Below are 9603 nucleotides of genomic sequence, written 5' to 3'. Positions count from 1 at the left end.
GTACTGTGGGGGATTGAATCTGGGACTTTGAAGCCTCAGGCATGATGAGAGACTCTTTGCATAAGCAATATGCTTCTACCCCACTGTTCAGAATCTTATGCATAACCACTATGCTCACCATCTTCTTAGAACAACAATATTTAATAACAATAAAACAGTAAAATATTACTTTCCTTGGGTATAGTGAACTCCGGTAGTACTGATTTACATCCACTAGCTTCCTACTCAAAGGAGCCAGGGAGAAAAAGAAGGTAGTTCTGAACACTCTGGGCAGTCCAAGGATCAGTAAGTGATAGTACAAAGGTAAGTGTGAATGAAATGATTTTTTTTTGTCTTCTTGTGACCAAAATTTTATTACTTGTTTACATTAAGCAGAGCAATGCTCAGCACTGGCTTATGGTGGTGCTCGGGGTTAAACCTGAGACTTCAAAATATAAACTATTCAAAGGGTAAAATGTGAGATGAAGACTCAGGAGCCTTAGACTTGAGGACACTTTCTTCTGATCTGGAGTATCTAGTCTTATATCAGAACTTCCATCTTGATTGTTTCATGACTAAGCATTTTTCTTTCTTTTTTTTTTCCTTACAGCTTTAAGATTGTCAAACAAACAAATGAAACAGGCTCAAGAAAACTGTGTATAAGATTTATGAGAACACTGGTGGGGATACAGAACTTGGGTGGTGGGTATGGTGTAGAATTATACATTGTAATCTTACATTATTGTAGCTAACTATTAATGACTATTATATTGGGATGCATTGGATCGACCTTTCCGTGGTGCATCCTGTGAGTACCCATTCATTGGGGAAACTGACGATCCTTCCTAGCCAACTGAATCCACATGGATCCCAGTCACTTTCAAAGCCAGCAACAAGCAGCTCCTGACAGCTTTCAAGCTGTTGGTCCTGCTCTTCGAGTCCTCCAACTTAATGTTGAGGGACTGTCCTTTGCCAAACGCGTTCTTATTGGTCAATTGGCGATACAGCATCAGGCAGATGTTATCTGCCTATAAGAAACACATATAGCAGTCGATGAAGCTGCTCGATTCACCATCAGTGGATTCGATTTAATATGCTATAATCTCCATCCTAAACACGGCCAAGCCATCTACGCCAAATCGTGTCTTGCGGACGTTTACCACACGGCCTCTTCAACCTTCTACGACTCCATTATTATTGGAACTATTCAGCTCGTCAACATATATAAGCCTCCCAGTGCCTCATGGGATAATGAGGTCCTGCCTAGCCCGAATCACCCAGCCGTTTACATTGGAGACTTTAATAGTCATCACCAAGACTGGGGATATTCCTCCACTCGTGCTGACGGCTCTATTTTAGCCGACTGGGCTTCAGTGAATGACCTCTCCCTATTATACGATCCCAAACAGCCAGGCTCTTTTCACAGTGCTAGATCTTCCCACACAGTCATCACTGCCCAGCTATCATTCACATTGGTCTCCAGCTCCCACTGATTCTGTGCTCGGAGAAACTAAGATGGAACTTTTGGAAAGCAAACTGTTCAGTGATCTTACCAACAAATCTATTCCTGCAATTCCAATGAACTCTATCCCCTCTGAAGATTCCTACAGGCGCTTCCGCCAAGCCATCTTCAAAGCAGCTTCCCAAGCCATTCCTCATGGGAGACGTGCTAACTATACGCCTGGTCTTGATGCTGAATGCGAGCAACTACTAAAGCAGTATGATGAGTCGGGTGACTTCTCCAAAACAGAAGATTCCGGGTGCATCTGGGTGACAAGTCTAGCAGATGGAGACTTGTCTCAAGTGGCCTCCCCTAGGGCTCTGTTCTGGCTCCTACGCTATTTAATATTTACATCAATGACCTCCAAGAAACTTCTTCAAGGAAGTTCATCTACGCCGATGACATCTGCTGTGCAACTCAGGCATCCAAGTTTGACATCCTCGAGGAAACACTCACAAAAGACATGTCTCTGATATCTGATTACTGTAAAAAATGGCGACTAATCCCTAGCACTGCAAAAATGGTATCATCTGTTTTCCATCTACACCATGCCTCGGCCTCGTGTGAGCTTAATGTGCACCTTGGCGATACAAGAATCCAGCATGAAGCCCAGCCAGTCTATCTTGGCTTTACTTTCGATTGCACCCTGTCATTTCACGAACATCTCATAAAATCTGCAGCAAAGGTGGGCGCGAGGAATAACATCATTGCAAGACTGGCCAGCTCCTCATGGGGAGCGAGCGCTTCCACACTACGATCATCATCTCTGGCATTATGCTATTCCACTGCAGAATACTGTGCCCCAGTATGGTTCCGTAGCCCCCATGTCCACTTGGTTGATTCCAAATTATATTCCTCCATGAGGATAATTTCTGGAACCATCCGTTCCACCCTGGTTCCATGGCTGCCAGTTCTTACCAACATCGCCCCGCCAGATATTCGTTGGGATGCAGCATCATCTAAGTTCATTTCCCACGGCTACGCTCGACCGCACCTGCCAATATATGCGGATATCTTCACCCACCCTGTCCAACGCTTGAGGTCTCGTCACCCAATCTGGTCCCCTACGCCTACACTGAACTTCTCTGTTCCAGTTCTTGGAAACAGAGTTGGCAGTCAGCTGAGGTAAAGAACAAACACCTCATCACAGACCCCTGCAAGCGTCAACCCGGCTTTGACCTAGCACGTTATGATTGGGCCCTCCTCAATCGCTATCGAACAGGCCATGGCCGGTGCGCTGCTATGTTCCATCGCTGGGGAGCCAGAGACGACCCGAACTGCCCCTGCGGCTACAGACAGACTATGACCCACATAGTCAATGACTGCCACCTCTCCAGATTCAAAGGAGGTCTCGAAACTTTACATCAGGCTCAACCTGACGCTGTTGACTGGCTACGGAAGAAGGGCAAACGCTAGAAGAAGAAGAATGACAAATAAAAAATTAAGAAAAAAGAAAAGTGATAAGAAGGGGATAGGAAGTGGCACACTGGTTTAGGTGCAGACATTATCATATACAAGGATCTGGGTTCAAGTTCTCACTGCCCACCTGCAGGAAGAAATCTTCACAATCAGTGAAGAAGGTATTGAAAAGTATCTCTCTGTCTCTGTCTCTCTCTATCTCTCTCTCCTCTCTCAACTTTTCTCTGTTCTATCAAATAAAGAAAAAAAAAGTAGAGTGTTAAGAGAAGAACAAAAAGGTTAAGGAGATAGTATATAGCTGGTTGTATTTTGGACATATATGTCTAAAGTCCTAGAAATTTAGCCTCTGGTGCCACTATCTGCCAGCATGGGGCATTGTTTGGTTTTTCTCTCAAATAAAATAAATTAAAATAAGGAAAGTATTAAAAAAGAAGAAGAAGAAAGAATGATCACCTTCTGTACCCAATAATGACGCTGGGTACATACTCCCAGTGGGTTAAAGAATAGGAAAGCTATCAGGGGAGAGGATGGGATATGGCATTCTGGTGGTGAGAATTATACCCCTCTTTTCCTATGGTATTGTCAGTGTTTCTATTTTATAAATAAAAAATTTTTTAAAAAAGAAAGTATGAGAGAAGTTCATGCAACATATGTATCTAACTAAGAACACTAAGGACGTAAAAGGGAATAGAGAATATAGAAACTTAAAGATAAAATAATTTTACATTCATTAGTTCCTTTATGTTGGTAGTTACTACAAATTGGAGGTCAATACAAACACATAAAATTATCCACAACTAGGTAAATATTCAGATTCAATTAATAAAAAGTTGAATATTTTTGTGATAATTGTACAAATAAGCATCTCCTCAATAAAGTGACAAAAATGTTAAAACTTAAAAGCAACAACAAAAACAAAACTTATGCATAATCAGTGAAGTCAGTAATAAACACTGATTCATGTTTTAGAAAATTTTTGAATCCTCTATTCACTTTGAATAATCTTGCTGCTATTACTACATTTCTTATGGGAATTACAAACATTTAGACAATATACACTGACTCAGTTAAAACATTGTGAATCCTTGACCATTGTGATAAGCATTAAAAAAAAAGTGTGCATACAGAAGACACAATTTTTTTTTTAATGCTTATCACAATGGTCAATGATCCACAATGTTTTTTTTTTATTTAAGAAAGGATTAATTAACAAAACCATAGGGTAGGAGGGGTACAACTCCACACAATTCCCACCACCCAATCTCCATATCCCACCCACTCCCCTGATAGTTTTCCCACTCTCTATCCCTCTGGGAGCATGACCCAGGGTCATTGTGGGTTGTAGAAGGTGGAAGGTCTGGCTTCTGTAATTGCTTCCCCGCTGAACATGGGCGTTGACTGGTTGGTCCATACTCCCAGTCTGCCTCTCTCTTTCCCTAGTAGGGTGGGTCTCTGGGGAAGTGGAGCTCCAGGACACATTGGTGGGGTCTTCAATCCAGGGAAGCCTGGCCGGCATCTTGATGACATCTGGAACCTGGTGACTGAAAAGAGAGTTAACATACAAAGCCAAACAACTTGTTGAGCAATCATGGATCCAAAGCTTGGACTAGTGGAGAGGAAGTGTTAGGGGGGTACTCACTGCAAACTCTAGTGTACTTCTGCTTTCAGGTATATATTTTGCAGCAGTTTGTGGATACATGTGAACATATGCTCTCTCTCACAGAACCTGGTGTATATCTAGGTTTTGGGACTTTGTTAGAAAGTGAACCACCTGGGATGGAATTAGAGAATACTATGAAAGGAAAGGTCTCACCCGAGTAATGAAGCTGAAGGGTTGTCATTCCACAAGTGAAGTCTCTGGACACAGTCTGAAGTGAAGCATGTTGAGGTGGCAATTGTTGCGTCGATTAGGTTGTGATCGGCTGATGCAATATTATTTGATATGGATTGGGAGAGGCATACGGGAAACTGTGCCCTATCCAAGGGTTCCAGGACTGGGGGAAGTAGAGGCTCTATAGTGGAGATGTGAGGTTCCTGCTGTCTTAGGTTTCAAAAAGACAATCGATAGTCAATGTTATCATCACATTATTTGGTAATTGTGTTAACTTTGAAAAGTCCTTCTGTTAGGGTTTGCTGTACAGTACCCAGTATCTTGTATATAGCTGTGCTATTGGTTGCTTCTGATCTACTTGGTCTAGGCTTTTGAGAGAGTCCGCATATCAAATACACAGCCTATATATTAAAAAGATTCAGTCTGTGTTTTAAAAAACTTTGAGACATACAATTAATGTTCCCCCTCTCATATTAATTAACTAGTGATTTATATGACTACATTTTACTCAGAGTGTACATAAACACCATTCCCACCACCAAAAGACTGGATCCACAATGTTTTAACTGAGTCTGTATACAGAAGCCAGACCTTCCACTTTCTGCAACCCACAACTACCCTGGGTCCATACTCCCAGAGGGATAGAGAATGGGAAAGCTATCAGGGGAGGGGATGGGATATGGAGATCGGGTGGTGGGAATGGTGTGGAGTTGTACCCCTCCTATCCTATGGTTTTGTTTTTGTTAATGTCTCCTTTCTTAAATAATAAAAGTGTGTAATTGATCATGAAAATACTCTTTTCCTATAATTTAACAGGTCCTAACCAGGAAGTGAAAGTAGTGAGGTTATTGCTTTAGCTGACTTGCTGTCAGAAAACTACTAGGGCAGGCTAATTTGAATCAATATACTTACCTTGCAGGGAGATACCATGATCATGAAGGTGGTTTGCCTAGGATGAGGCTTATCTATTACACTCCGCATGTGCTGACCCTTGCCTGTGATTTCCTCTAATGTGGAAAACTCGACTGCATAATTTGTGGCATGGTAACATGGTGAGATGGTAAATTTCAAGTCTTTCCTTGAGTCATTTTATGTTCTCTAGGGTTGACAATTTAACTGATTTCAGTTACTTTATTAACTTTAATTACTTTATTAACCCAGAAGATGAAACCTTCAGAATATCTTAGATGTTCATAAATTGAAAGCTTAAAATTTTAGTATATTCAGTTCAATAGGATACTAATCAGTTATTAAACAATCATACACAATCAATTGTATTTAAATATTTTATTACTCACATGAATACATTTACATCTCTATATACTATATTATACATGTAAAGACATGAAAGTAAACTCAAGATAGTTATTAAATAAAAATCTCTGATTATATAATAGGAATATATATATATATATATATATATATATATCCCTTTTCAGGGAAATTATATATAATAAAATTTTGGAAGGGACTGTAAATGCTAACTATCTCTGAGATGGATAGAACTTTCCATGGTAACTTGGAAATATTTCTACAAAGATTTGAGTGAGAAAAACAGCTATAATGTGATTAAAATTTTAATTTTATTTAATTACAGAAGTTGTATTTATTTTAGATAGAGACAAAGAGAAATTGAGAGGGGAGTGATAGAGGAGAGAGAGACACCTACTGCACTACTTCACCACCTGCAAAACTTCCCTCTTGTAGGTGGGGATTGGGGGCTTGAACACAGGTCCTTATACACTGCAACATGTGCACTCAACCAGGCGCAGTACCACCTGGCCTCTGATCCATTTCTTAAAAACATAACTGCATCAGTGTCCCAGAGAGCAATTTCCAATACGGGGAGAATATTCCTACACCTGTAGTGATTCTCTGGGGCTGGCAAAATATCATCTGTATAGTGTGCTGCTTTGCCATCTGAGAAACTCTGGTTGAAGACCTGCCCCCACTGCTTTGAAGGAAGCTTCAGGGCTTTGCTCTTTTTCACATAATATTTCTGCTTCTCTACCTCTCTGTCTTTATAAAAATAATGATGATAATAGTAATTCGCTGGGCAATAATTGGATATATAGTACTTAATACAGTTAAATTTTGACACTATTAACCCAAAGATAACATCAAATTCCACAAGTTAAGGACTTGGTCTCCCAAAACCACATTTCACTATAGATGCCAGGAATAAGTCCTATACTTCTTACAGTTTGGCTGTAAATCCACACCCCTCTCCTTAGGTTTGATTAATTTGCAAATGTAGTTCACATGACACAGGCTACCCACTTACTCATGGTTTTTCTTCAGAGGGTATTATTTAGGAATAACCAGGCAGAAGAAATACACAAGACAAGTCATAGGCTAAGTGCTTGGAGTTTCCATGTCATCTCCAACCATCCTAATCACCCCACATCTTCAAACTTTAACCAACTTAGTGGTTCTCCTCTCTTTGAAGTTTTTATATCAGCTTCATTATATACGTATGATTGGTTAAGTCATTATTCCTTGGCAGCTGAACTCAATACTCAGGCCATCTCTCTAACCCCTCAAGGTCTGAAGGTGGGACTGTTAGTTCCAGTCTTCTTGTCACATCATTGGTTCTTCTGGCAACTAGTACCTATCCTTCAATTCTTTCAAAAGTTACTTTATTCATGTAACAAAAGAAAACTTTAAGCTCTCAAAAATTTAGAAAATTCCAAAGATTTGGGGAGCTATGAATCTGGAACTGTGGATGGACACCAAATATATCTGAGAAATATATTTTGGTCATTTTAATAACCGGATATTTTTTCTTATAATAGTGAAGTCATGAAAGCTGCATATTATAGATACATAATTAATATGTATGTATCCACATGTGAACATAAGATAAGGAGAAAAACACAGAAAGATATCTATGTTTCATTAGTAATTGTTATTCTTGTTAGTATAGACTAGGAATTTGGTATATTTCAGGAACAACACCAACCACATCACTTATTTTTGCAAATTCTATGAACTCTACAAGGCAGTAAGAACTCAGAGAGGATACACAGTTAATTGTTCTGGTTAGAATAGACAGAATGGTAGTTTACTGGAAGGATATCAGAGACTTCATAACCACTAAATGTATTTGCCCTTTACAAATATATCACATTATGCAGTAGAAGTAGGCTCAAAGCTGAAAAGAAGAAAGACTGAACAGTCAGAAACTCAGTCCAAGTTCACATAATAGGAAACAACTAAGATGGTAAGTGTCCATTAAAGAGAAAGATTGAATTAAAAACAAAGGAATTAATGGACTATAACGCAGTCTAATCCAAACACAATTTCTATGCATCTAAGACCAATATAGTCATTACAAATGCATGAAATGTGTGATTATTGAAAAATTATTAAACATATGCAACAGATGTTAGATTTATAATGGATACTAAAATGCAAAATTATGTTTAAGCACCTCTGGGGGAGTGTTTTGGAGTTATAGGAAAGAGTATAAAATTATGCTGTAATTTGTGTAAAAAAGAAAGAAAATAATGTTCATTTTTCTTTCTTTCTTTCTTTCTTTTTTTTGTGTGTGTTGCCTCCAGGGTTATTGCTGGAGCTCAGTGCCGGCACTACAAATCCACTTCTCCTGGAGACCACTTTTTCCATTTTACAGGATAGAACAGAGAGAAATTGAGAGAGGAGGGGAAGACAGAGAGTGGAAGAGAAAGACAGACACCTGCAGACCTGCTTCACTACTTGTGAGGCAACCCCCTTGCAGGTGGGAAGCTGGGGGCTGGTATAACATTCATCTTTCTACTGACCTTTGTAAGAAAAACACAAGAAGATATTTTGAGCTGAATTGGCCTCCAACCCCTTTATGTTGAAACAAACCCTAACCTAAGAATGTGACTGTGTTTGAAGAGTGGACCTTAAATGAGAGCCCCTGAGGTGGGCGTAAGTGCAATGTGGCTGGTGTCCTTACAAGAAGAAATTAGGATACTTAGACATCAGGAGTATATGTGCACTAAAGGGTGGCCACATGAAGGGACAACAAGAGGGAAGTCAATCAGGGAGGCCAGAGAGGAAAATAATGCTGCTGACACCTTAATCTTGGACTTTCAGTCTTTATAACTATGAGGAAAATTAATTTTTGTAGTTTAATAGTCCATCCAGCCTGTAGTATTTTGTTTTGGTAATCTCAGTGAACGAATAAAGAAATAGTACAGTGAAGCTGGGTATTTACAGTGGAGACAGGGAGTAGGGTATATGTCTGAGAAAAGATGCTATAAAAAAAAAAAGTTTTTCATCTGAACTGTTTCCTGTTTTGGAATCAGTGTCTTTTTAGTGAACTCTTTTCCTGCCTCTGAGGGGATACTTATCCATCGAGATAATGTCAATAGGAAATAAAAGTGTTTTTTTTTTTTAATTTCTTTATTGGGGAATGTTTTATATTCAACAGTAAATACAATAGTGTGTACATGCATAACATTTTCCAGTTTTCCATATAACAATACAACCCCCACTAGGTCCTCTGTCATCCTTCTTGGATCTGTATTCTCCCCACCCACCTACCCCAGAATCTTTTACTTTGATGCAATACACCAATTCCAGTTTAGGTTCTACTTGTGTTTGCTTTTCTGATCTTCTTTTCCAACTTATTCCTCAGAGTGAGATCATCCCATACTCATCCTTCTCTTTCTGACTTATTTCACTTAACATGAATTTTTCAAAGTCACCATTTTTTATAGCTGAGTAGTATTCCATTATATATATACCACAACTTGCTCAGCCACTGATCTGTTGTTGGACACCTGGGTTGCTTCCAGGTTTTGGCTATTGCAAATTGTGCTTCCAAGAACATATGTGTACACAGATCTTTTTGGATGGGTGTGTTGGGTTCCTTAGGATATAT

The 9603-nt window shown here is 39.4% G+C and overlaps 1 pseudogene; it reads left to right on the top strand.

Annotated features, from left to right (window-relative positions):
- Positions 1–5634: 5634 nt before the first annotated feature.
- Positions 5635–5780, top strand: LOC132541509 (U1 spliceosomal RNA; annotated as a pseudogene).
- Positions 5781–9603: the final 3823 nt, after the last annotated feature.

The sequence above is a fragment of the Erinaceus europaeus genome, chromosome 11, assembly GCF_950295315.1.
Source record: "Erinaceus europaeus chromosome 11, mEriEur2.1, whole genome shotgun sequence".
NCBI lineage: Eukaryota > Metazoa > Chordata > Mammalia > Eulipotyphla > Erinaceidae > Erinaceus > Erinaceus europaeus.
The sequence above is the reverse complement of the archived record's forward strand: the minus strand, read 5'-3'. Positions and strand labels throughout refer to the sequence as shown.